This window comes from Tenrec ecaudatus, chromosome 8, assembly GCF_050624435.1.
Source record: "Tenrec ecaudatus isolate mTenEca1 chromosome 8, mTenEca1.hap1, whole genome shotgun sequence".
Lineage (NCBI taxonomy): Eukaryota > Metazoa > Chordata > Mammalia > Afrosoricida > Tenrecidae > Tenrec > Tenrec ecaudatus.
Window position 1 is genome coordinate 104,325,483 of NC_134537.1, and position 27,709 is coordinate 104,353,191.

Here is a 27,709-nt window from a genome sequence, read left to right on the forward strand (position 1 = left end):
ATCCCTACATCTAAGGGCTCAGTTATCTCCATTGTCAGAGTTGTCCAGTAGCTTGCAACAAGAATTCCCCCTTTGTTTAATACGTTGGTATTTGTCTCCTGATCACGCCTGGTGAGAAATAGCCTCCCTAACAGAAAGCTACATACGAAAATGCAAAATCCATGAGCAACACCAGAGAGAGCTCTTACAGAGGGCGCTTTATGGCTACCATTTATTGTGTCAGGACCTAGACTTAAGACTTCATACCTGTGCTCTTGTAAGAAAGTGCATTTGCAAAAGAGAAAATCCATGTCCTTAAAGATTTCTAGTTCTGCAGGAGCATGTTTGACTCGATAGTAAAGTAAGCAAGGGAAAAATCCACAGAGGAGGGGCGTTGGAGGGTTGACTCAAGTGGGAACTGGGACCCACACAATGGATATGTGTTGCAAAATGCCTCCATGTCCAACATTGAGCCTGTATCGTTGTTTGGGATGTTGGGCAGTGAGAAATGTTCATGAGGGTTTTATGGCTCTCTCACGCACCTCGGACATGGAGCCTTCCCATGAGAGAGGCGAGTCTCCATCTGAGAGAGATTTGATTGCAGGATGCGACATCGTTTTACATATCAAAGTGAAAGCACTTTGGCAATTTTAATTATAAGACACGAAAACCAAAAGGCAAATTCACTACCAGTGTCAATTCTGCCTCAGAACAACCCTAAGGGCAGGGGAGATATGCGTCTATTTTTTCTAAGGCCATAATTTAAAAAAATTCTGTTTTTAAAACCGTGTTATTGACATTCATATCACAATCATATTAACAAGTTGTATAATCATCACCACTATCCATTTTAGAATATTTTCTTCTTTCTTGTACTCAATATTATTACTTCCCTATTTCCCCCCAATGTCCCCTGCCTCACCCTATGAAGCTATTAATACAGTTAGTCTCTACTGATTTACCTATCCTGGATTTCAAACTAAGAAAGACAAAACAACAACAACAAAAAACCCAACAAAATAAAACCAAGAAAAACTTCAACTGAGAAAAGGTAGAAAACACTAAAAACTGGACCAAATTTAAAATGGGTCAAAGGAGATCAAATAATAAGGTTTTGCATTTTAACGTAACTGTACCTGCAATAATCCACTTCCCAATGCACAACCATGAGGCATGCTAGCAAGGTTATGCATCTTGAAAGGAGTAGACAGTCTCATCTCTCTCCCCTCCCCCAAAGGGGCTGCTGGTTTCCAACTGCTGACCTTGCAGTTAGCAGCCCAAGACATAACCCACTACATCATGAGGATTCCCATCCATGATAAATACATTCTAATTCAGAAAGGCTGGAGTATGCAAAGGTGTGACTAGAATTAAGTGCAATATTTAATATACTTACAATTGGTCAATATATATTTTGGGAAATGCCTTTAACTTATTTGAGTTGTTCTACACAGAAGAATATTTCAAGGATGACTTCACAAAAGAACAAACCAAAACACAATCTCAAGACAGATGGTGAAGTAGAACTATTGCTAAGGCTCACATCATTGGGAATGCTGGGCGCACTGGAAACGTTCAATTCCGATGAATGTGAACACTCACAAGGGCTTGCCCACTGGCTTCAAGCTAATCACCCCTTCGAGGTCTCTGTGTCTCTAACCGTGCGTAGCCGGTGGAGTCAATGGCAGTCAACACCCCTGCAAGGGAAGCATGCCAGGAGGGGGCTTTCTGAGCTTTCAGAGTGGGCATCCTGAAGACACTGGGCTAAGGAGCTAATCTTTTGTCCTGAATGTTTGTTGTTTATTTTTGTGTTCTTTCGCATATTTTCCCATTGTCAATGCTTTAACAAAAGGTATCCAGGAGATTTCCCTTAGATCTTAGCTATCATCTAATCCAGATGAAGAAACAACAGTGAGAGGTAAGAATGTTTGCATAAGGCATGGTCAATGGAACAGAGCCAGGACCAGACCCTGGTTTTCCTAATTCCTGGTCTAGTATTCATTCAGTCCCACTCCACCCTGCAGAAACCTGGATTTATTTAACACAAGCACCCTGAAAGCTCCCATCATCCATACACCCTTATCACAATTCTAGCAAACATGTTGATTTTCAGATATTTTGGCATCCTTTACATTTATTCTACTTTTTAATTTTTTAAGCCCAAATGCAGTTTTCATATTTGAGAGTATATATTTTCAAGCAATGTTTTTTTAAGCTGTCGTGTATGTAAAAATATAAAGCTATCTAAAGCAATGGCATTTTTACAATTCTGTTCCAGACATAGTTTTCCCATCTGGGAAAGACAAGCAGAAAACACAATAGGAGCTTGAAACTACACATAGTTGGGGTCTGAAGCTTTGAAATTTAAAATACACATTGGCAATGTCTTATAAGTGTATGAATATATTGTATGCAGTCAACATTTGTACCCACCACCAGGCCTAGAATGTCTTCCCTGCCCCTGAACTATGTCTCACAGAACACAAATGAATAGACACAATTCCGAGATGCACATACTTGACTTATCACACAGCTGCAGTTAAACTTCAGACACATGGAACAGAGGGGACAATCTTCTTTCCTAGTAATGACTGGTAGTTTCTAGACAGTGCATTAAAGAAGACAGATTATAGAATTCTGGAACACACTCAGCATTCCGGAGAATATGCCTAGCAGAGCATCGTCAATCAGCAGCTCAGGAGAGCCCAAGATCAGAGACCACATCTTCCATAACTCTGATTTAATCAAGTTCACAAAAGCTGCTTCAAAGGAGGAAGCATTTGATCAGATTTGAGGTACAGAGGCTCTCCAATTAAAGTAGTCCCTACAGAAGAAAAACTCTGGTGTGGATTATAGATCTTTAACATGTTAGGCCTGGCTGGAAGGTCATTTCCATTTGCATGAGAGGAAACAGGAGATAATGCCATTGTGAGGTCCTGGTGAACTACTCTACAGCACCTAGCCGGTCACAACAAGTAAAGCTTTCTGGGACAGGGAGGGAAAACAGCCCAGTGCAATGAAAAAAAACCTTCTAGAACCAGCCAGCATTCGACTTCATTTTTTTGAATTTTCACATTAAATAGAATAATTTCAACTTACTTCGGACACAAATGAAAATTGATTGTAGTTAGCTGATGTACAGAAACTCTCCATTAACCCTCACTCCCCAGCTTTCACAATATAATGATAACTGATATTCATAATTTTTAGATCCACTTTGTAAATTATTGTATAAGGGGGGAATTCAGAAATACATCCATTAAATGAATGTGATTACTGTATTTAATGCTGAGGGACCAGAAATTACATTGAGTCTCATATAGGTATTAAAAGAAATGAGAGACATAATGATTTAACCATTATCTTTTAATTCCATTTGCATGAATGCTTTGAAGCCCTTTCACAGTCTCTGAAAGTAGGCACCATAGATTAAATTTTGTCCCTCCCAAATATATGTTGATCTCTCTGCTTGTGAATGTCACCCTGTGGGGAAGTAGGGTTCTCCTTTTGGCCTGTTCAAAACGTCACACAAGAGTAGGGTGAGTCCCATACCTGAGCAATCCCTTCTGATCAGTGTATTATATAAATGGGAGCCTGGGTGCCCAACCAGGTAATCAAATGCAAGGTTGAGGGCGCAAATCCACTTAGAAGCATCTCTGAAGACAGGCCTGGCCGTCTTCTTCTGAAAGTGTGTATCCTTGAAAACCCACGGCGCATAGTTCTATTCTGGAATGCCTGGGGTTTCTGTGAGTCTGAATTGGCGGGACAGTGAAAAGCAACAAGGACAGAGAGAGATGCACCTTGGGAGATACCACGTGCCGATGGAGGTAGGCGCTGCTATAAGCAGCACAGAACGCAGCATACTAATACAGCCAAGACACTGATTTGAACCTGCAGCCTCCAGAGTGTGCGAAAATTACTTTCTGTTCTTTAAGGTCATGGATTCCGTGGCATTTTCTTATGGTTGCTGTAGGAGTCTCAACCATTAGGTAATCGTGCAGGGTAGCTGCATTAACCAGGACATTCAATGGACCAGAATACTCCAGGTAGTAAAATACAGTGCTCATATGTCTGATTATCAGACAAAATACAATTGCCTCACATTTAGGAGCCCCTGGTAGTTCTGTGAGTGTCCCCCAGACATACAGAGCAGGATTTGACTTTTCAGAGGCAATGAGGTCTTCTCATCAGTAGATTACAAGCAGATGGGAGTTGGAAGCTGTGTGAAGAATATGTTTGGAGAAAGTTTATGGTCTCTGTGCCAAGAGGAGAAGAAACCACAGCAGAAAGGTATCCTCCCCTCTGTGAACGAGAAAATCAGTACGAAAACGGAACAAAATCTCTATGTGCAAAACAAAGATCTGAAGTCTTACTATCTTTTATAACCATTTTCTGTCTGAATAGTATCTATTCATAAGCAATCGTAATTTTCAATAGTTTGCTTTTACTCTACTTATATAAAAAATTCCACTTGTCCAGCTCAACCATTTCCAAAGGAATACCAAAAGTCAAAGCTAAAACTGTTCCTACATTTTTTTATCAGTGTAAAATCATGACTGACTGGCCTGGTTCATAATTATGTATATCATAAACCAAAGAAATTTCAATTTTTTTAAGTGAAAATTGAATAAAATAGTTCAAGGGTTTGAAGGCTTCTTGAAGAAAATATGCTGGCCTGTGATTTAAATGCAGGAGATAACAGACAGCAACAAGGGACATATTCTTTTTTTTTTTTTATTACAAACATGTGCTTTATTTTACTCTTTTTTTTTTAACAATTTATTGGGGCTGATACAATTCTTATCACAGTTCATACATATACATACATCAATTGTATAAAGCACATCTGTACAGTCTTTGCCCTAATCATTTTTTTTCTCTTTTCTTCTTTTACATTTTATTAGGGACTCCAACAACTCTTACCACAATCCATACATATACATACATCAATTGTATAAAGCACATCTGTACATTCCCTGCCCAAGGGACATATTCTAAAACTAGAGATGCTGAGCAAGATCAAGGAGCAGCAGAAAACTCACAGAACTTCAAATTTAACATAAACGAGGAAACGCTGCTATAAATTAGAGTCACTTACATGGAAATCTCAACTGCCCCTTACAAAGAAGACAATAAACTAAAAAGAATAAATAAATAAAACTATTAGTCAACAAAATATGTTGATAATAAAAATTGGATGAATTGCTGCACTCAAAAAATCATTAGCTCAGGCCTGTTTACTATTAACCTAACTGAGCCAACCGTGCATCCTGTGCTGACAGGCCAGGGGCAAGGCTGGGGTCTATGACAGCAGCCGAAATCCACCAGACACTTAAAGGGAGAAAGAAGAGGCTGTCTGCTCCCATAAAAATTTCATAGCTTCAAAATCTCTATTTGGGGTTTCCATAGTCATAATCAACCCAAAGATGCTGTTTATTGGTTGTTTGGGGGGTTGAGGGTGGGTGATATGTGAGTGTGCTATATTTGGGCATGACAATGTTCAAAAAACCCAGTGTCTGTTCTCGTAAACTTCTAATGGGTTAGAAACTAAGACCGACAAACAAACAATGCCAAGTAGTACTCGGCAGACATTAGAAGCTACCATAAATGAAAAAGAGAAGAAAACAGCAGGAGCATGTAAGACAGAAAATTAGCCTGGCCTGTGTGGGCCAGAGAAGATTTCTTGAGGAAACCGGTATCACAACTCAGAGCTCTGAAATGGGAGGGCTTTGTGTGATGCAAGGAAGAGGCCTAAGTGATCCAGAAGAGGAACTATCAAGAGAAAGACCAGAAGTGAAGAGTCAGAAAAGTATACCCAGAAAACAGAATTACTCCGTACAGCAGGGAAATCAATTCGGAAGGGAAAGTAAGTCAGAGATGAAGCAGACGAGGACTGGGGAAAATTATGCAGAGGCTTTAAAGGATTTTAACTTTATCCTGGGGACAGTAGAGCCATTAAAGAAATTAAAGGAAGGAATTCATACCACTGGATTTTCATTTTAGGATAATTACTTAAGCAGTAATGAGGAGAAAAGGAAGACTGGTGTCAGAGAAATCAATTAAGAGATGTAGGATGACAAAGAGAAAAAAGTATAGTAACCAAAACAGATCCTCCTGAAAAATCAACCAACCCAGAGCCACAGAGGGGACTCTGACGCATATGAGCCAGAATAGAGGTAGTGATAAAAAATGAGTACGTTTGAAAGAATTTAAGGCAGTAAAATAATTCCATTATCACCAATTTACATTCATTGGGCACTAACCACATTCCTTCGAAGATATGCATAAGGGTTATAGCTGCTGCTTCTGCTTCAGAAGGAGGCAGCTGATTCTCCGATGTCTGTTTAGTCTGCAAGCTCCATTGAAACCTGTTCACTTTGGGTGACCCTGCTGCCACTTGAAATACCAGTGTCATGGTTTCCAGCATCCCAGCAACATACACGCTACCACTAAACAAGGACTTTGAAGTATTTTCAGATACTGGAAACCTAAATATGTCGGGTGGATCTAGGCGTAAAGCAGGGAATACCAGAAGGTTACTTGTGATTTATTGAACATGCAAAGGAATTCAACGGTCTGGACCATAATAAACGGAGAATAACCTTGGGAGTAGAAGAATGGCGACTCTGAGACAATTCATTCTATTTCAGGACTTGTCGTAGAGCGAGGCGGCTGCGTGAACAGAACACGAGAATACTGCATGGATGAAAATCAGGAAAGGTGTGCCTGACGGTTGTATCTTCTCATCAGAGAGACTGGATGGTATGAAGCAGAGTGCAGCAGCAGGTGGAGGGAAAGTTTATTAACTACAGTAATCAGATGACACAACCTTGCTCGCGGAAAGTGAGGAGGACTGGAAGCACGTGCTGAGGAAGACCAAGGGCTGTGGCCTTCAGCAGGATTACAACTTGATGTTGAATTTGACAAGCATTTCAATCAATGCTCATGGAGCCAGCAGTCAAGAAACAGAAGACGTATTACATTAGGTAAATCTGTTGCGCAAGACCTCTTTCAAGTGTTGAAGAGCAAGGACATTACTTTGAGGACTATGTTGTGGCTGGCCCAAGTCCTGGTCTTCTCTAGTGCATCGTATGCATGTTAAAGTGTGACCTTAATTAGGAAGGCCCAATGTGCTAGGTCAGGGTAATCAGAGAAAAAAATCCAGAGATACTCAGATGAGCGTGAGAGAGCTTTACATCAAAGAGCAATTGTACTATATATACTCATATATTAAGCCAGGTTTTTCAGCGCATTTTTAATGCCGTTTTTGTGGTAAAATTAGGTGCCTCGGCTGATAGTTGGGTCAGCTTATACTCGAGTATATATGGTATATTGAGAAAACATCCCAGTCCAGTGCAGATGATGCTGAAAGAAGATCACAGGCTGGTGGGTGGAAAGTCTTTTGGATCCAGTGGCAGTGGAAGCTTCTCAGCACTGGCATGGGTCTCCATGTGGCTCCTCCAGCTCCAGGGTCTGTCTGCCATCAGTGTGGCTCCATGTAGCTTGTCAATCAGGAAGGTGAAGCAGAAAGAGTGTGTGTGACCCACATCCAGAGAGAAAAAGAGAAGTTCCCAGAGTCCTCGTGAGAAGGCCATGCCCACAAGGAGACTTCACCAAGCTGTGACCTGATTGGCAGGCTAGACTCTACCCCTTCACTCTATCAATGCCATATGATTATGTAACTACCACACCTTAGAAGAATAGATGTACATGGACTGCTCAAAGGTCAAACAGATCTGTATTGGAAGAAGGAAGGCCAGAGTGCTCCTTACTGGCAAAGATGTCAAGATTCTGTCTTACATACTTTGGGCATATTGTAGGGTGAGACCAGTCCCTAGAGGAGGACATCCTCTTTGGTAAAGCAGTAGGGAGGCAAAAAAGAGGAAGGCCCTTACTGAGATGGATTTCTCCGGCATCATAAGAACAATTGTGAGGATGGTACAGGACCTAGCCATGCTTTGTTCTGTGTGTAGTGTTGCTACAGGTCGGAGCCTACTCTATAGAACTTAATAGCAACAAACATATTTCTGGATGCTGGGAAACCAGGTGCAAACATACACAGATGCCTTTAGAAAGGGTTGAATGTTGATAGCAGGGAAATTGGAGGTACGGTCCAGTGTGTGCCTGGTTAGTGACCACATTGCACAACAGGATTTTCAGAAGCTACTTCCAACTGATATGACAGACAAAGACAATGACCAGGAAACTTCTTTTCAACATGCTATTAAAGAAAGAGTAAGCTTTGGGACTTAGGATCTTGTTACATGATGGATCCACTATTCAGGGACAGGGATTTCCTACTAAGGTAAAGAGATTGAGCTACTTGACAGTGACTCGGGTCGACAGATAATCAGATGGGAAGGAATACTTCAGAGTCCGAGACAAATGAAGCCTTTCAGGATTTAACAATATGCTGTTTCGGACCTTGGATTAAAAATGGCCACAACTACTTGACAACCCTGCCATGGAGAGTTTGAATCTCCATCCCTCCCTTGGAATGTGAATAGACTCTGGCAGTATACTGACAGAGGGAACATGGCAGAAGTGACAGTGTACCTGTTACCATGTTAGTCCTAAAGAGACCACAACACACTTGAAACACCCTCTGTTGGAGACATGCTGCAGGGAAGAAATGGGCCTAGCCTGATACAAGCATGTTGTCCAGGCCACATAAAAAAGGCCCCAAAGGAGGACACACAGAAAGAGCTAAAATCCCCAGAATTGAGGTGCCACAGGTGTGAGTGAACAAGTCATCTTAGAAGTGCATCCTCCTGGCCCAGCTTCCCCAACCTGGAGGAGAATAAGACCACTCAGCCTGGGCCTTCCTAATTGGATGACCCTCTGAAAAGGTCATTCAACCCCCAAAGGGGTCACAACCCACCGGTTGAGAACCACTGCACAAAAGAGAGCAGTCCATGTACATCTATGTAAAATGATAGTTTAACCCACTAGGTTTTGTAGTTTGTTTGTATCGTAGCAAAGGATTATCTGGAGAAAATGACTCATAAACTCCAAACCAAGGTCACTCCTTTGGGGTCAAGTGTTGGGCTGCTGATCTAAAGGGCGACAGTTCAAACTCGCTAGCATGGCCTCAGGAGGGTGATGAGGCTGTCAGCGTCCACAAACACTTAGTCTCCGAAACCCTTTGAGAAAGGTCTTCTCTAACCTCAAAGACCCGCTAGAAATTAGAAGTGATGAGACAGTAAAAATTTTGCTTCTCTGGTCTCAAGCATGTTAGCCTCAAAATGGGAAAACTGCTGGATGATACTGGATTGACTAAACCAAACCAGTTGCTAGAGTTACTTCTGCCTTTTGGTGGCCCTGCAGACTAAGATATGCATAGTCAAAAACATAAAGATCAACTACCTTGAATACACATGCATAAGAATCAACTCAAGTTGCTCTGGAGTTCACTACCTCTCTGCTAACATCTTGTAAGATTTGGAGTTAACTGCTTATTAACAAAGATGTCATAAACTCATAAAAATTCCTACAGTGAACTTTTCCAAAGACAGGCTGTCACTCATGTGTTACAGTGCTGTCCCTGCTTTGTCTACTCTATTGGAAGGAAAAATAAAGCAAGGTGAAAAGAACATACAGAGGCAGAAAGACACATTTGCTTGGTCGTATGTGTAGCACTCGCGATAAAACTATGATCAGGTGAGAAAACGAGAGGAAAAGAATCGATGTATTTGAATTGTGGTACTGGAATGTACCATGGACTGCTCAAAGGGCAAACAGATCTGTATTGGAAGAAGGAAGAAGGAAGGCCAGAGTGCTCCTTACTGGCAAAGATGTCTCTGTGGGTCAAATGACTTTCTCCGTCTGCTTAGTACCATCTTCCAACTCATTGCTGAACTTACCATAAACTTTGTGCAGCCATAATATTTTATTTTAATTGCATTTTAAATATATTTCACTTGTTTTAGGCTATAAGATACTTGCATTATTCAAACTCCAAACTTTATATAGAGTACACAGCAAAAATTACCCTCTCATCGCTACTTCCAGGCACTCAGTAGTTTTCCTGTGGCAATAGATGCTTCCGGCGAATACATTTTTAATGCAAGCACACATGCCTTTATGAATTTAATAAGTATTATATTTAAACATACATTATATACATTTGCACTTGTTCATTTTATATATAAATTGCATGTGCATGTGCGGAGCTGTATAATTTCCCACCCCTTTCTGCATAATCAGTATACACTGTCCTGAACCTCACTTCTCACAAAACACTTTGGAGATTAATCATTATTAATACATGAAACCAATCCTCATGATGGGCAACTCCATAGGAGCTGAAACCCACCAAGCAGGTCGCTATGAGTAAGCAGGATGCCTGCAGTCTTTTGCTTCTTCCTAACAAGGCTGTAATCAATTTCCTCGTAAACTTCTCTTGCTAACGTAAGATGTATTTAGCTTATCTAACCAGACACTGATCTATGTAAAATGAGCATAGGTATTTATAATTTAGATAATCACTGGGAATTAGGCCTACCTATGGATTGTGTAAATGTACACTCCCCAATAGATGAATGTATCCAAAACACTAAGAGTATTATTAAACATTTGTATTGTCAACAATAAATGGGTGAAATAATGGTGTATGTATATATATATATGTGTGTGTGTGTGTAGGTATAAACCCATATATATGCATGTATGTATGTCACATACTGCTATGCTCTGGAGTCATTTGTACCTCCTGTTCTGTGAGCTATTGACTCATTATTTATAATTCCTTTTTCTGTTGACTGTTTGGCATTTTTCCTATTGATTCCCAGGAATTTTTTTATTTTAAAGAATTTAGACCTTTGGCCTGGATAGAGGTCCCAAAAACTTGGGTTCTCAAATGGTGTTGGTGCAAAATGTACTTATGACAGTTTTTGTCATGACAAGTGTTTTTTAATGTTGCTCAATAAATCACTTTATTCTTAATGACTTCTATATTTAAGGTCACAGTTTATAGGTTGTTTTCTGTTGATTTATTTTTGTTTTATTATGTTCATATTCACTATCCTGCTCCACATAAAGCAGAGACATTAGTCAAGTGCGTGTCAATATTAAGAAATAGCATCGTTGAGGAAAAATCTTTATAGAACAAATAATGTCTTCTAAAATCCTCCTTAGTATCTCATTTTTTCCCAGCCACAATTAAATCGATAATTATAGTACAATAATAAAAAGAAACAAATGGAGATTACCCCTTGGTTTTCCCTACATAATTCTTTTCATCTACAATTCTTGTGTTAGTAGTTCTTTCTTTACATTTAAAATTATGTATGTGAAAAACAACAGTTATGAAAAGTCTGAGATGAAAGATATGGACCAATGAAATCAAATAAAAATCAGATAAAATGCCTCCACCAGAATCACAACTACTAGTTATGTGAATATCGTCTGTATTGATCAAATCCGTAATGTGCTCCCATGTAATATTCATCAAAACTTGAAAGATACATTTCATTTCCCATAAGAACATTGTTTCATATACATAGCTATAGAATGCATCCTTGTTTATACAGTAAACACTATATTTATATACTCCAACCCTTCTGTTAACGTATTGTATGAGCATAGCTTGTGTGCTGCTGAAATTCTGGAAGCTATGTCACCAGTGTTTAAAATAGAAGCACAGTCACCTATTCTCAGGAGAGAATCCACTCTGAAAAATATATGGGAGGACAACCTGGTGACCTACGTTTGCAAACTGGCCAATGAATGCTTTACGGATCACAACATAATATTATTCAACTCACTTGCTTTGAAATATGTCATAGAATGCATCAACTTCTAGAGGGGAACATCATGGTTGCTGAACTAGAGGTCCAGTGAGAGTGAGGGAGGTCCTTGATGAGATAGAGAGATCGGCACAAAATCTACAGTTATGCACTCACGCTTCAAGGCCACGATGAGACTGATGCAAGACCAAGCAACGCTTCGTTCTCTTTTATGTGAGGTCACACAGACTCAATAACAGCTATCAATTTATCTAAGTATGTATTTGTATTTACATATTCTTCCCAATCCTTTAACTTGGGGCAATACTACTGAGGTGTTATTTTGAATGTTTCCCAATAGTGTAAGACCTGTGAGGACCAGAAGTTGAAGGCACACACTGCCTTATTTTTCCACAGCTCTTCCCATCTTGTCTTTGGCACGGGGTAGGCTGAGCACTTTTCTAGCTCTCATTTCAATAGTAATTATTTGAATTTTTCTTCTCTCACTGGTGTCCACCTCACACCGATTCTGACTTTCCCAGGCTTTACTGTACAAGAAATATCCTGGTGTATCTTTAGGCAAATATTTCTTTGTGTATTTGCATGTGTTTTTCTAAGAAGACATTTTGGAAATTGGAGATATGAATTGGGATTTTAATCTTAACCCAAGTTTCCCTCCAGGAAAATGTATCTCATACGAGTTTCCTAATGTAGATATGCTCCCATTTTCATGCGAATATGAACACTGTTATTATCAAATTTTGTTATCTAAGTAAAAAGAATTTTTCCATATTTTAGCTTTTATTTGTATTATAAATGTTTTTAAAATAAAATATAAATATTGTAATTTTAAGATTAATGTAATCCATTTCTCAAATGAGGAACTGATATATTATGTTATATTGTATCTATAAAGTCTTCAAGTGGGCTTTTCAAAATTAGCATATTTCACCGTTTTACTTTGAGTTTAATATTTGAAACTTTGTTTTCTTTCTGGAGAACAGCAAGCATTGTTCTCTATGTGCAAGAAGAGCTGTTGTTGGGGTCTTCTTCAAGAGCACCAGGATGGGGGTGGCGCTGACTAGAATTTAGACGTCAAATATGATGGTTCCACTTGCCATCACAGTTGAGACTTAAAAATACTTAGCCTGGCACAATTCAACCTGCTGGATTGTGTAAAATACAGTCAAAATTCAGGGACATCCTTCCTATTTTGAGCTCAGTGCTTTAAGCATCACAGTCTGGAATACTATACAAGTCCCTGTATAAGTCCTCTCTGACTTTAGAAAGCCATCATTATATAAAAGGTCCATGAGACTTGGCAGGGGACAGAAGGAGATCTAATTTGAGTTTCGAGTTCAGAAGGTGGGTCTTTGTTAAAAATTTGCACACCTGGACTACAGCCATGGCTGCCGCCGCCGCTGCAGCTGGCCCTGGGGCACCAGCGTCCCCGGACGAGTTGCTCCTGAAAGGGGATGTGGAGAAGACTGAGGAGGAGCTAGAGGAGGACGATGACGAGGAGCCAGATGAGACCCTGTCAGAGAGACTCTGGGGTCTGACGGAGAAGTTACCGGAGAAAGTCCGGTCCGCGGCCAGAGACACTTTTGGCCTCTCCTTTTTTGTGGCTCAAAAGATGTACAGGTTTTCCAGGGCAGCCTTATGGATTGGGACCACTTCCTTTATGATTCTGGTTCTCCCTGTAGTCTTCGAGATGGAGAAGTTGCAAATGGAGCAACAGCAGCAGCTCCAGCAGCGGCAGGTACTCCTAGGGCCAGCACAGGACTGTCGGGAGGAATGTCAGGGCCTCTACCATCACTGCCTGGGAAGATCTAGAACTTTAGCCTGTATTGAGCTTAGTGGGAGAAGTTTGAATTTCAATTGTTAGAACTGCTGACTTGGGGAGTTTTTTGTTTTGTTTTCTTTGGTCAAACTTTGGCACATTGATCTGTGTGGAACAGGTGGGAGTCTGCCCTACAGATACACCTGCCCTAGAGATACACCTGTGCCTGCCACTCCGCCAGAATCGCTCTTCCATCTGCTTGCCGACCCGAGTGCACTCACCCCTCTCTAAATGGCCCCCAAGTTGTCCTGAACAACTATCCTCTCTCTTCTGAGGCCCTGCGAGGAATGTCCCCTACTGTGGGAGGCTTGGCTGGTTCAGAGTGGAGAGGTGGGGGAGGGACACACAATGTGCAACAAACAGCACAGTGCATTACAGTGGCATGGCTCAAAACCCCCACTGTGTGCCCATGTATTGGGAAGAGCTGGTTCCTCTGCCTTTTAGCCAATAACCCTGTAATGTGTGTATAAAAAAATGGCAGCAATCACTTTTTGTATTTATATATTAAAAATGATTCCAACTGAAAAAAATTTGCACACCTGTGAATCCTTTCAGCTTATTTGCAGTCATCAATGCTGTATACATTTCCAACCCTGCTGTCCTTATACAGTTTTATTTAACCCACACACCCGATCATGCACACACAAGGGCTCGCACATGTGCACACACTGTTTAAAAGGTAGCAGTAAGAAATGTTATGACTAGAGTAAGCATGTGTGAAACACTTTCAGAATTTGTCTTTTTTTCCCATGATTGTACAGAGATGGGCAATCAATGCTAATGGAATCACTAGGTAAGACATTAGAAGGCACAGTGCTGAGATCAAATCTGCTGCATAAGACCTGCTCACAGTTTAAAAACCCAAACCCAAAGATGTCACAGAAAGGACTAAGGTGTGCTTCGCCGAAGTCTTGGTTTTCATCACTTCAGGTACCTGTGAGAGATGGACAAGAACTAAGGAAGCCGGCAGAAAAACAATGACCCATGAACTGCGCTCCTTGGAATCCAGGAAGGGAGGACCTGTCTCACGGAGCAGGGCAAACTCTCACAAGAGACTAGGCCCTGGAGAAAGACATCAGACTTGATGGAAGGTTACAGAAAAAGAGGAAGACTCTCCACCGGGTGGTCTGACACAGAAGCTGCAACAATGTGTTCAAAGTTGACAGCTGTGAGGATGACTTAGGACTGGGCAGTGTTTCAGGAAAGGATAGTGTTTCACTCTTTCATGCATATAGTGGTGCTGGGTGGGAATTTATTTTAGCTGCTAACTAAAAGGTTGGTAGTTTGAAAATACCATCCACGCCACAGGAGAAAGATGGGGCTTTCTACTCCCATAGAGTTATGGCCTCATAAATCCACAGGGGCAGTTCGACTGTCCTACAGGGTTGCTGTTAGTTCGAACTGTCTCAGTGGCAGTGAGTTCAGCGAGAAAAAAGTGGAAAAAGAAGGAAAGCATAAAAGGTGGAGAAGAACACTGAGTAAAGTGGCCCTTGCTACCCGTGACTGCATCAAAGCTCATGGGAGGCCACTTCGCACGGAAGACTGCACTGCTATGTAAGCAATGATACTCAAAGATCTTTTCAGCAAATTGTGAAGACAAATCACTGATGTTGTTCAAAGGATGCGCTCTCAGCAGAAGAGGGGGGATGAGACTGTGTATGAAGATTCAAGCACAATCCTTACATCTCTATTCTGTGACTCTCAAAGAAAATGCTTCCTAGCTTCGAGGAAAGTGACCCCATAAGTTTGCGTAAACTAGGGTGAACATGTTGTATGATAAACTAAAAAACATACTAGAGAAAAATGGAGGGCCATGTTTATATCGTATTATATAAGCACGTAGCTTAAAAAAATAGCCAACGTCTGCTTTACAAACCTTTAGATGCGAATTTCAAAGTCTACTTTCAAAACATATTGCAAGGGGAGACTCCTGCCTCCTGAGCTAGCATAGCTGTGGCTTAGGGCCAGCTACTGGGTTGCTTCTTTGATTTGGAGAATCTAATTCTGTTCCAAATGAGCAAATTATTTTAACTTGTCCATTGAGGTGATCTGTTGACCAGATCACATTACATGAATCAAAGAACATTTTCCAGAACATGTTTTTTATTCACTATCCTTGCACTCACTCTTACATTTACTTGTTGCTGTGTTTTGTTTTATTTTGTTTTACTTCAGTCAAGCTTCAATTAACCTGAACTAAAGAATAATGGCTATTGTACTCTAATGTATAAAGTATCTTGTCTGCATTGATATATTGTGCTACTCTAAAGAAGTCTGGTGTGGTTTTATAAAAATTAACACAAACAAAATGAGAGAACTATTCCTGGGTATGCCAATACCTAACACAAAAATCAATGAACGAAAAAGAAGGAAGTAAGTATATGTTAAAGAAGAATATATGTTCTAGCACAATGGCCTTCAAAATTTTAATAGGAACAATTAATTGTTGTTAATAGGGACAACTGATTGTCCAGATTATTATTTTAATAAAAAACTATTTAACAAGAAATTATTTTTACAGGAATCATTTAATATTTAGAACAACAGAGCTACACTGTCTATAGGCAAAATGACAACTGATTTCATGGTAAATTCAAAATCACATTTTAAATTTTTCTATCTAGGTTTTTGGTTTATTAAATACTGTACATTTGGTACTCAATTTTATTTTTCCTTTCATGGAAAAAATATTGTCAAATAGATCACACACTTTCATGTATTGTTGTGTGTCAGCAGGACTTTTGTGTGTGTGTGTGTGTGTGTGTGTGTGTTCATTTGCCGTTACGACACTCGTTGAAAAGTCTTCTATTGTCCCTCCTTTCTCTTTTGGCAGAGAAGTGGCTCCAACTATATAATCCATATATTGATTGTGGAGCCTTATATTGGGACGAGTGAAACAAAAGCATACAGTTTTAAAGATGAAACTACACCTTGGAAACCCATTCATCACCAATACTTTATGTGGACTGTTCAAACATATTTCTGCAAAATACCTACACAGTCCTGCTCATTTTTCATTATGCTCTCCATAAATATATATTTAATTAGTCATTATCATTTAAGCAGTCTCTACACTGATTTGCAATTCCAGACAAAGAAAATGATTGTTTCCACAGTTCCTCTGTCAGTTTCTACTAGTTTAAATATTTATAAAATCTTGGCATCCACTGACAGCTTTTTCCTGTCTTCCCACACACTAGAGTTCATGTCTTTCTTTCTTTCCCCCCTTAGTCAAGGGGATGTCTATTGAAGAACCATAGCATAAGGCAAAGATTTTTTGAACTCTTTTTTTTTTTTTTGGTAAGAACTGTAGCATCTTAGACATGACTTGGGTTTCCTCCAGAAAAAAATAGTGCTCTTTGACCTGAGATCTTGGGATACTACACAGACAAACCAAAGATCAACATAAAGTCCACGTTCAAATCAACTTGCATTTTCAACTGGTTTATAACACTCCTCACTTGGCTTTTTTTTTAAAACAATTTATTAGGGGCTCATACAACTCTTATCACAGTCCATACATATACATACATCAACTGTATAAAGCACATCTGTACATTCTTTGCCCTAATCATTTTCTTTTTTTCTCTTTTCTTTTTTTACATTTTATAAGGGACTCATACAACTCTTATCACAATCCATACATATATATTCATCAATTGTATAAAGCACATCCATACATTCCCTGCCCCAAATCATTCTCAAAGCATTTGCTCTCCACTTAAGTCCTTTGCATCAGGTCCTCTTTTTTTTCCCCCTCCCTACCCACTTCCCCCCTCCCTCATGTGCCCTTGGTAATTTATACACTGTTATTTTGTCATATCTTGCCCTATCCGGAGTCTCCCTTCCCCCCCTTCTCTGCCGTCCCTCTCCCAGAGAGGAGGTCACATGTGGATCCTTGTAATCAGTTCCCCCTTTCCAACCCACTCACCCTACGCTCTCCCAGCATCGTCCCTCACACCCTTGGTCCTGAAGGTATCATCCACCCTGGATTCCCTGTGCCTCCAGCCCCCATATGCACCAGTGTACAACCTCTGCCCTATCCAGTCCTGCAAGGTAGAATTCAGATCATGGTAGTTGGGGGGAGGAAGGATCCAGGATCTGGGGGAAAGCTGTGTTCTTCATCGGTACTACCTCACACCCTAATTAACCCATCTCCTCTCCTAAACCCCTCTATGAGGGGATCTCCATTGGCCGACACTTGGGCCTTGGGTCTCCACTCTGCACTTCCCCCCTCACTTGGCTTTTTATTGTTGTTTTGCTTTCTTTTGCTCTGTCTTGTTTTGGGGCATGTTATTATTTCTGTAGGTCTGTCTAAATAAGATAGGATGGATGACCAATCTGGAGGAGAAAACAATGGGACCAACATTTCAGGGGGGACCTGGGAGAGGGGGTAGTAGGGGGGAAATGAAGTGATGTTAACAAACCTAGGGACAAGGGAACAACAAATGATCCAAATCAGTGGTGAGTAGGATGTAGGGGACCTGGTAGGTCGTGATCATGGGTAATATAACCAAGAGGAATTACTGAAACCCAAATAAAGGCTGAGCATGATAGTGGGACAAGAAGAAAGTAAAAGGAAATAGGGGAAAGAGCTAGGAGGCAAAGGGCATTTATAGAGGTCTAAGTAAAGGCATGTACATAGTAAATATATTTATATATGAGGATGGGGAAATAGGTTTATGTGCATATACTTATAGGTTTAGAATTAAGGTAGCAGATGGACTTGGGACCTCCACTCAAGTACCCTCTCAATGCAAGAATACTTTCTTCTGTTAAATTGGCATTCCATGATGCTCACCTTCCTGAAACAATCGCTGAAGGCAAAGCGGGAGCATAAGCAAATGTAGTGAAGAAAGCTGATGCAGCCCATCTATCAAAAGATATAGCATCTGGGGTCTTAAAGACTTGAAGATAAACAAGGAGTCATCTAGCTCAGAAGCAACAAAGCCCACATAGAAAAAGCACACGAGCCTGTCTGATCAGGGGGTGTTGAATGAATAAGGTATGAGGCATCAAAGAACAAAATATCATATCATTGTGAATGAGGGGAGTGCAGAGTAGGGACCCAAAGCCCATCTGTAGGCAACTGGACATCCCTTACAGAAGGGTTGCTGGGAGGAGACGAAACCAGTCAGGGTATATTTTAGCAACGATGAAACATACAATTTTCCTCTAGCTCCTAAATGCTCCATACCCTCCACTATCATGATCCCAATTCTACCATACAAATCTAGCTAGACCAGAGGATCCAGAGGATGTACCTTGGTACAGATAGGAATGGGAAACACAGGGAATTCAGGACGGATGATCCCTTCAGGACCAGTGGTGAGAGTGGCAATAATAAGAGGGTGGAGGGACGGTGGAGTAGAAAGGGGGAACCGATTACAGGGATATCGACATTGAATACATTTTTTTTAAATGTGTTTACTTTCTTATTAGTTCCACTTCAGGGGTTCCAGTCCGATTAATCTAAAGCCCTAACCATCTAATCTTTGCTTTAAGGTGAATGTTGACAAGTTGGTCCCATAAAGACGACTTTTTAAAAAGAGCCAACAATCATAGGTGATAGTGTGTATTTTATGACCCAAGCTGCCATTTGGCTGCAGGGTTGGTCTCAAAAACAAGCTGAAAGGGTCTAATTCTCAGGAGTTCCTTTGGTGCCCACTGCTCCAATATAAAAGGCTTTGTATTATGTTCTGTATATTTCTCTCAATCTCTCCGGGCTCACCGTCTGGGTGGCCCTGGCAGCGGGGTACTGAACACTACTTTGATTTCCTTCTTTGTCTTTTGCCCCACATGGGTAGAGAGTCGCAGCTGTGTGTCTATGTCCAGAAAGAATTCAGAACTGTGCCCCCATGTGTTTCCTTAGAGGAAAAAGTCTGGGAAATTTTCATTCCATCTGCCATGAGTCTTTTTGAAGCTCCCTTCAGGACACACATACACATGTGTATATGCATGCATGCACACAATTGTGAAGAGGTAAGAAATTATTACCACAAAATTACAGAAACCTTTATTAACCAAACAATCAGACTGGGATGCTGCTGCCTCCTGATGTACAGGCTCTACGTAGGAATATATATTTGTGAAGGAGGGGTTTCCATTGCTCTAAGCCTTCCACAAAGAAGTATCTACACTTCCACTCAGATCACACAAACTGGAAGTGCTGGCAAGTTCAAGGGCTCAGATTGTGTTTCTTTTGAATGTCCTTTGACTTTGTGTAAAAAGACACCTGAAGGGACAAGACCGGGTCAGTAGGGTGGCTGGGGGTTACAGTTCCTTAACTTGTCAATAATAAGACAGTGATTACCCAGTGTTCAAGAAAATCTATCGAGTATCCCTTTAATATCCAAAAATAGTTACCACAGTCTTCTTAACTGACCTCTCTGCCTTGAATTTAAATGGCTCAGCAGGTCCCCTTGCAAGCCGTGGTTTGGGTTGTTTTTCTGTTTTGGAAAGCACACCAACATAACTGAGCAAGCGCACTCCTGAGAAAACTTGCCGCCGGAAGCATCCATGCGTCATGGTGAACATGCTTTACAGATGTAAACCTGTGCACATAGGAACTGGAACCTGCGCGATGGAACTTTTACACGCACTCATATATACAAGGGAGCTTTAAAAGTGCTCAGGAAAACTGCATTATCATCTACTTCCATTTATCTGTACAATTTTGAAGCCTGTTCCTACACATAAATACCTTATTATACATATATATGTATATATTACCTACCTATTTAATCACACATTTATTGGTTACTATTAATGTTGTTGCAAATGTAATGTGTACATTTTAGCATTGAGCAAAACTGTGTTTTATTCTTGTGCATTTCTTAGTACCATCATTTGCTTTGGTCCAGCTGGGCACACTTCACCCACGTTGAAAACCGCCTTTGCCATTGCTGAAAGATAACAGATGCCAACTATTCAGAGAGTGATGTCCCCTTCCCAAACGCCCGCCTTTAAACTTATTTATTTTCTGTCAGGTCTCTGTTAGAATCATCAAATCCCTATTTCTACTGGTGGGTATTATCCATTTTATTAGCATTATCCATTTTTATGCATGAGTTTTTGTTCGTTGTTTTTTTTAATTTAAAAAATCCAAATGTGTGTTTCTTATTCTCTAAATTTTTGTGAGCACACAGAAGAACATTTAAAATAAAAGTTTATGGCAAATTCTCCGAGATATAAAATTGGCATATTGTGTTTCTGAGCACACAGCTCCATTTACTCTTCTTCCCACTCCTTTCTCACAGCCAAAGATGATATAAATCACTTTCCAGAATAAAAGAAATAGAGATCTTCGAATTAAACTGAAGGTGGAATCAGACATAACTTACTAACATGGCAGTGTATCAGAAGGACTCAAAGCAGAGGACAGCAGGCTTTCTACTCCTGGACGTGCTCCACAGAACAGGAGGACCACACAGGTGCCCTGGGGGAGGGCTGGCTGTCCTCTAGCCCGCCTTTCCTCCTGCGCGCCTGCTATTTAATGTCAATTTATATTCTCTTTCGAGGCAAGCAAGGAAGCCGTGGAAAATTCTGGATGAAACTCATTAAGTGAAGATACAATGGGTCAGGGATAAATGTAGGCATTATGCAATGTAAACAGCACCGTCTACAATCAAATATAATTAGATGGCAAACATTCTTTCAGGTCACACAGAGTGGAGAGTGTGCATTTTAAGGGAACTGCCTCTGATTTAACCAATGCGAAAGTTAATATATAGATTACACTTTGCCATGTTTGAAACATTAAATGTAATATAGTTGTACTAGGCAATCCTTTTGACATTTACTACTACAAAAACCAATATCCAACAAGCTGGAAAACATGTGGAGATTACCATTATATGATATTTACATACAAGTACACAAACCTACTTATGTAAGCATTGATATTTATTTATGGTATTAAACATTAAGAATGGAAGAAAATAATGTCATAATTTTAAACTTGTGCTTAAATAAATAAATTTTGTATCCATTAATGATACCACATTTGGACCAAAATAACATAATCGGTCCCCCAGCCCCTGAAGGATACTATGTAAGTGTTTTAAAGCATCAACATATCAGATAACCACACACAGAAGGAAAAGAATCGATGTGGCAAGCCTCTTTATGAGACTGTAGTAGTTGGAGATGAAATTGTAAATGGGGAAGTGTAGATTGCTTTGATTTAGAAAATTGTTGCCATTAAATAGTTTACAAAGAACCTACTGTTTCAGCATCATTATCCCCTATGTTTCAAAGTCAGAATTCTCACAATATTTAAAGCACTCCTAACTTTCCTATAAATATCATTTATATTCCTGCATAGCTATTCAGCATATCAAGGAATACCAGTTACCGTCTTCTATAGTTGCACAGTATGACTACCTGAATCGGTGTATGTGAACCTGAAATAAAGACGACGTAGGAGAGGAAAAAATTGACTCTGAACACAATTGTGGAAACCATGTTATTTTACTGCCAAGTGGGAGCCAGGACTCAAGGCCACAGTGTTGCTTGCATATGAAAATTAGCTGACAAGAGCAGTGGGCCTGGTATGCAGCAGCCCCTTGCAAACTGGGCAGCTCTATGGTGGTGAAGCAGCTGGCCCATGTACTGGGCACTGCCACTTATGTTTTGATTTGCATTGTATTAGGGGAGGGAAAAACAAACAAACAGAACTTTACCCAGAATTTCAATGTCTTACCTCTCCTCTCCGAGCCACTCATCGACTCCCCCAAGAAGCAATTTCCCATCTGACCCTGATCACTACCATCTCTGGAATGCTGTAACTTTGGTCTTCAACACCAATTTTGATGGGCAACCTTAAATAATCTTCAGATTAATCCTTTCTGAAGTTCTCGTGAAGGTTAATATCATAACTTTAAACTGTGAGTATAATAAAAAATACCGTATATACTCGTGTATAAGCTGAGTTTTCAGCACATTTTTAATGTGTTTTTTGTGGTAAAATTAGGTGCCTCGGCTAATATTCAGGTCAGCTTATACTTGAGTATATATGGTAGTTCTTATGTGGAATCTGAAAACAAATTCATTGGTATTCAAAGTGGCTAAGCTGCAGATTGGTTTGAAGTACCTTCCTATTTCTGAAGCTCTGAAAAACAAATGGCAGAAACTACCAATGAGATGGTACCACATATGCTGTGACAGGGAGAACTCATGTCTGCTTTAGGAACAATAGCAATGATTTGTCGATTAGAATCTAATGCCTTACATTGTAAGTGTAATAAGTGTTCAAAGGCAAATGCCAACCTGGGAAATATTCTGCAGCCCCTCACATCTCTACCCCGGCCCCTAATTGATAACATTTTATCTACTAAGCACTCTTAGGAAACATCGAGAAAAGAACTCAAAATACAAATTAGAATATTTTTCTAAATTAAAAAGAAAACTATGAATATGTAACATATAAAGAAAAGGTTTAATATTAATAATGATCAAAGACATCGGCTATTTTACTTAACTGTCATTTGCATATAATGGATGAAGATAAATGTGAAATGAAATGATGATGTGCAGCATGTTTGAGGTCCTGAGAAAATCACTGCATTCACTTGTCGCTCTGAGTCAGAATTGACTGGATGGTAATGAACTGAGTGAGATTTATTACTGGAAAAGAGTTTAACAACATAAACCGAAAGGTTTCAACTCGAAATCACTCATCAGGTAATCTCAGTTCCAAGAGCCTAAGGAACTGATGAGGTTAACTTATACATGTGTGTGCTGAACACCTTATAAGAGAAAAACAAAGCTACCCCATATAGCTAGTGACAGATCATTTCTATTGCTGGACACTGCCTAGCTCTTTTCACCCACTCAGCCACCACACCAACAGGTTGGCAGTTTCAGCCCAGCGGCTGCTCTAGGGGGAAAATATGGGACAAAGATGCGGCAGTTTGCTCCCCCAGAGATGTGCTCCCCTGTAAACTGCATAGAGGAATTCTATCCTGTCCTGTGGGGTGACTATATGCCAGAGATGACCCGCCCAGTCCTGGGTCAGCAATCTCTACGGAAGCACCTTGCCAGATGTTTCTCATCCGGGAGACATGGTAGGCTGGAACCATCAACCTTTTGTTTGGCAGGGCAGCGCTTAACTGTTTGCATCACCAGTGCTCCTTATTAGAAGATTAGGTAAATAAATGATAGTCTCTAAATGGATCTATGCACCCAATAAAAGTGATGGCTACAGATGCATAATTATCCAAAATAAAATAAAATGTGCTGCATTAGCCCGGCACTTAACCCACAATACCACCACGGCTCATTTAGTGACACACACACACAATTTTTTTTTCAGGAAAACAACTCAGTATTTGTGTCTGTGTAACAAAAATACAATTAATTAATATCTTTAGAGTTGTCCCCACTTTTCCCCATTGAGTGAGGAGGACTCTGGATCAGCCAGTGAGGGTTTATTTTTTGCCTAAGTCTGCTAAGGAAGGCCTAACTTTCCAGGCATTTTCCTGGAAAATTAATTTTTGAATAATATATAAATCCAGGAGGGAAAAGGAAGGTAGAGGAGGATTAGAGGTACCAATCTGGTACTGGCTGGGCTTATTGAGGAAGACTTTTATTTGGGGAAGTCTTCTGCAACCAAGCTACAGGAAACCCAGTGCTGTAGTCAGTTCAGCTGGACAGTGGCCTTGCAGGGCAGCATGGAGCTGCTCCAAAGGGCTCACAAGCTGTGGCACGTAGGAAGTGGACTGTCACGCGTACACCCTGGGAGCAGCAGAGGCTGACCTCGCAGCAGTCCACTGCTTAAACAGCGTGTCCCCAGGCCTCCTACCTAGAGTTGCAGGTGTCTCCAGCCAAAAATATAGATGGGCGTGGGAAGTAGAACAAAGGGTGTCCTTCAGCTCCATCGCTGAGAGAAAATTTAGAATCGGTGTGACTTTGCATTCCCTCTTAATTGATAAATGGTTGCTTTGAACACAGCACCGCTCTGAGACCAGAGACTGAGCGTGAGAGTCAAGGGTGTGTGTGATAGGTTTATTGTGCCAACCTGGCTCGTGAATATATGTGGGATAATTGAAGGGCAGTTTAATTGAAGGGTGGTGAGATAAATGACTCGTCAAGTCTCGCCTTCCCATTTCTTGCTCTCTGATGGTTGGACCAGTGTGCGGCTACATCAGATAGTTCTCTGCCTCCGCTGGCAAGGCTCACTTCCTGTGAGACATCTGTGAGGAAAAGCCACATGGACCTACCCAGATGCAGCCCTGGGTGCTGGGGCAGCTGTGTGGAGACCCCTGCCAGTGCTGAGATGCTTATACCGCCACTGGATTCAAAGATTGTCTATCCACTGGCCTGTGATCCTCCTGCAGTCGGCGTCATTACATGTGGTTTGTGAGTTTGAGGAGGAATGTGTAAATCAGTGTCGGACATAGGGGCTAATGTCGGATTTATGGGCTTGGACTGGATGGGGTTGGGATGCTTTCTGAATGTACAGTTATCCTTTATATACCCTTTATATAAAACTCCCTCTCATACACATGTGAGTTTCTGTGGATTTATTTCCCTGGTCTCCCCGGACTGACACAATGGGTGTGGATGTATTGGCTTTATGGTCACATTTTCTCTGGATGCTAGGTGACTTAAACATTTAGTCTAGGTTACCTGAATTAATTAATTTTTTTTCCTGTAACAATCATTTTTATTTACAAAAGAGAAATCGATTTCCCACACAGTGATCAAAGCTTTGTTGTTATGGAAATGTTTCCTGGCGTTCATTATTCCCTAGTGCTGCTTCTGTATCAGCAGGGCAGGTGGCCTCGTTTTCTTCCTCTCCCCTGCTTGCCCTCACTCCAAAAGCAACTCTAAGACAAGGATTCACGTGCACGGTCTGCATTTGATAGGTGTTTCTACAAAGTACCACTCTACCGGGATCTATGGAGTTAGGAAACGGAATCTGAGAAAGAAGGGAAGCCGATTGAGGTAAAAACTTGAGAAGGTTACTTAACTGGATTTCTGGACCCAAACCCACAGAAGATTTCTGGGAGATCGTCTCAACCATGACTTGAAGTATCTCTCCCTGAGGACGTATCTGCCAATTTCCTTTCATGAACTCCTTTGGCATGTCCACCCCACCCTCTACTCAGGTCCAACATGGCCAGCCAGAGGAAGTGTGCATGGGCAGTTCACACTAAGACAGCCTAACTCATTCCTTTGTAGACAACACGGTCTGCTACACTGTAATAATGGCATACACACGCATTTCTCTAGATGCCTGACCGTTACCTACGCTGCTACACACAGAGTAGGTTGTTACGGTATTTGTGAAAACATGTTCTTATTTATATATTTACAACCATAAAGCAAAATGGAGGAGCCTTGGTGGCATAGTGGTTATGAGTTAGTCTGCAAGCCACAAAGTCTGCAGTTCAAAACCACCAGCACTCCTTGGGAGAAAGACAAGGCTGTCTACTCCTACAGAGACTTACAAAACCTCACAGGGCAGTGCCACCTTATCCTATAGGGTTGTGACGAGTTGTCATCGACTCAATGGCAGGGAGTTGAGTAAAGCAAAATAAATACAAGCACAGCCTTAAACAGCCTGATGTTCCTTAGTCAATTATCACATGGGAGAGTCCATACAGAGGTCGGCCCCAATCGTACCTGATGTTGCCTTTTTTTCTGCATACATCGCAGAGGAGCAGACCCAATACTTTGTAAATCAGAAGGTGCTATGGCAGCGACTTTATACCCCCATTACATGGCCACGCGGCAGGGGACCATGTCCTTTCCACACACTGAGCAAGAACAGGCATTGAGTACACAGACAAGAGCACCCTGCCATCGTCACTCTGAGTGTCCACGAGACATGAGCTGATCGCCCTGGATTCTGAGGTCACAGGGAAAGGTCATAACGCACAACCTGACTTGTTGAATTTTCTATTACTTTTAAGATTCCTATTTGTGAGCTCCACTGGGCCCTAAAAATCCCATGAAGGGCTTTATTCAGACAGCAAATAACCTGGGGGAGAAATCCTTCTTCAATGCATCAATGGTAAGTTAAATTTCTTCAGACTGCTACAAGATTGATAGCAAAAAAGCCTTGAAGAAAAAAGAAAAGAAAAGAAACATCTATATTCCCCAGGCAGGATACTGTGAAGCATACCATTTTAGGCTACTGTGAAATTGTACTATTTGATATTTTGGCCTATTCTTTACACACACCCCTACACACATACATATATACATACTCATATGTATATACATAGATGTATGCACACATATATGTCCATCTATACAACAGCTTATAAAATTCTGAATATTTTTTATTCTCATAAAGCTGAGTTAATTAAAATTTTCTCTTCTTGTTAAAATAATTGTAATTGACTATAAGTAATAGTCTATGAATATTTTTCAATGAACTAACTCATTTACCCCAAATATTTGTCATCGGTGTGGTCACTTGCTAACACAATGCTTTACTATTAGTTATCTTTCTTCTCAAACACTATCTGTTCTACCAAATTTAAGTAATCTTAAATTTCTCAACTTTCTTCTGAGTTCTTGGATAAATGTTTTATCAAAATGACAAACCAAAAGCTTATAAAATAGTAGAACTGAAAAGGGGTATGTTCAATGCTTATTAGCACCTCAACCACTTTAAATTCACCCCTTTTAAAAGCAGAGTTACTCCCTAGCCCTTAATTCTGATTTAGGCTTTTCTGCTTGCCACCTCATCACCTGGAAGACTGCCTGAGTGAAGACCTGAAATTGACATAGCATTCAATTTTACACCCAAAGAGAATCACTAATTTAAATAAGGGTTGCTTTTGTCACAGAAGGATTGCAAATCATCTAATCCAATGTTGAAGTTTGAGGAAGGCTGTGGATGACAGTGGGAGCCCAAGATACTTTTGTAGGAGTGACATAGGAAAAGAGCCTCCAGTGATTCCCCACTATCCACAACTGAGAGATGGGAGGAAAACGGTGCATTGGAGAGAGGAGGACAGAAGATCAAAGGCGTCTACCTGACTTGAACAGCTCAAACCTTGTCAGCTGAACTGGATCGGGTTTTCACCATTTTCTGTATTTTTGTTTTGTTTTGATTTTTTGTTTGTTCAAACTAGGGTTTATCTTAGAGTTCTAATCGGGGTCATCCTCTTGAAGTAGTGTTATGTTTTTCTGCTTTTTGGTATTT

General features: G+C 40.6%; 1 protein-coding gene and 1 pseudogene across 8 annotated transcripts in view; one reads left to right on the forward strand and one right to left on the reverse strand.

Annotated features, from left to right (window-relative positions):
- Positions 1-27,709, reverse strand: part of UNC5D (unc-5 netrin receptor D) — a 697,582-nt gene that overhangs the window by 552,714 nt on the left and 117,159 nt on the right. The window lies entirely within an intron of this gene.
- Positions 13,111-13,538, forward strand: LOC142454437 (mitochondrial import receptor subunit TOM22 homolog pseudogene; annotated as a pseudogene).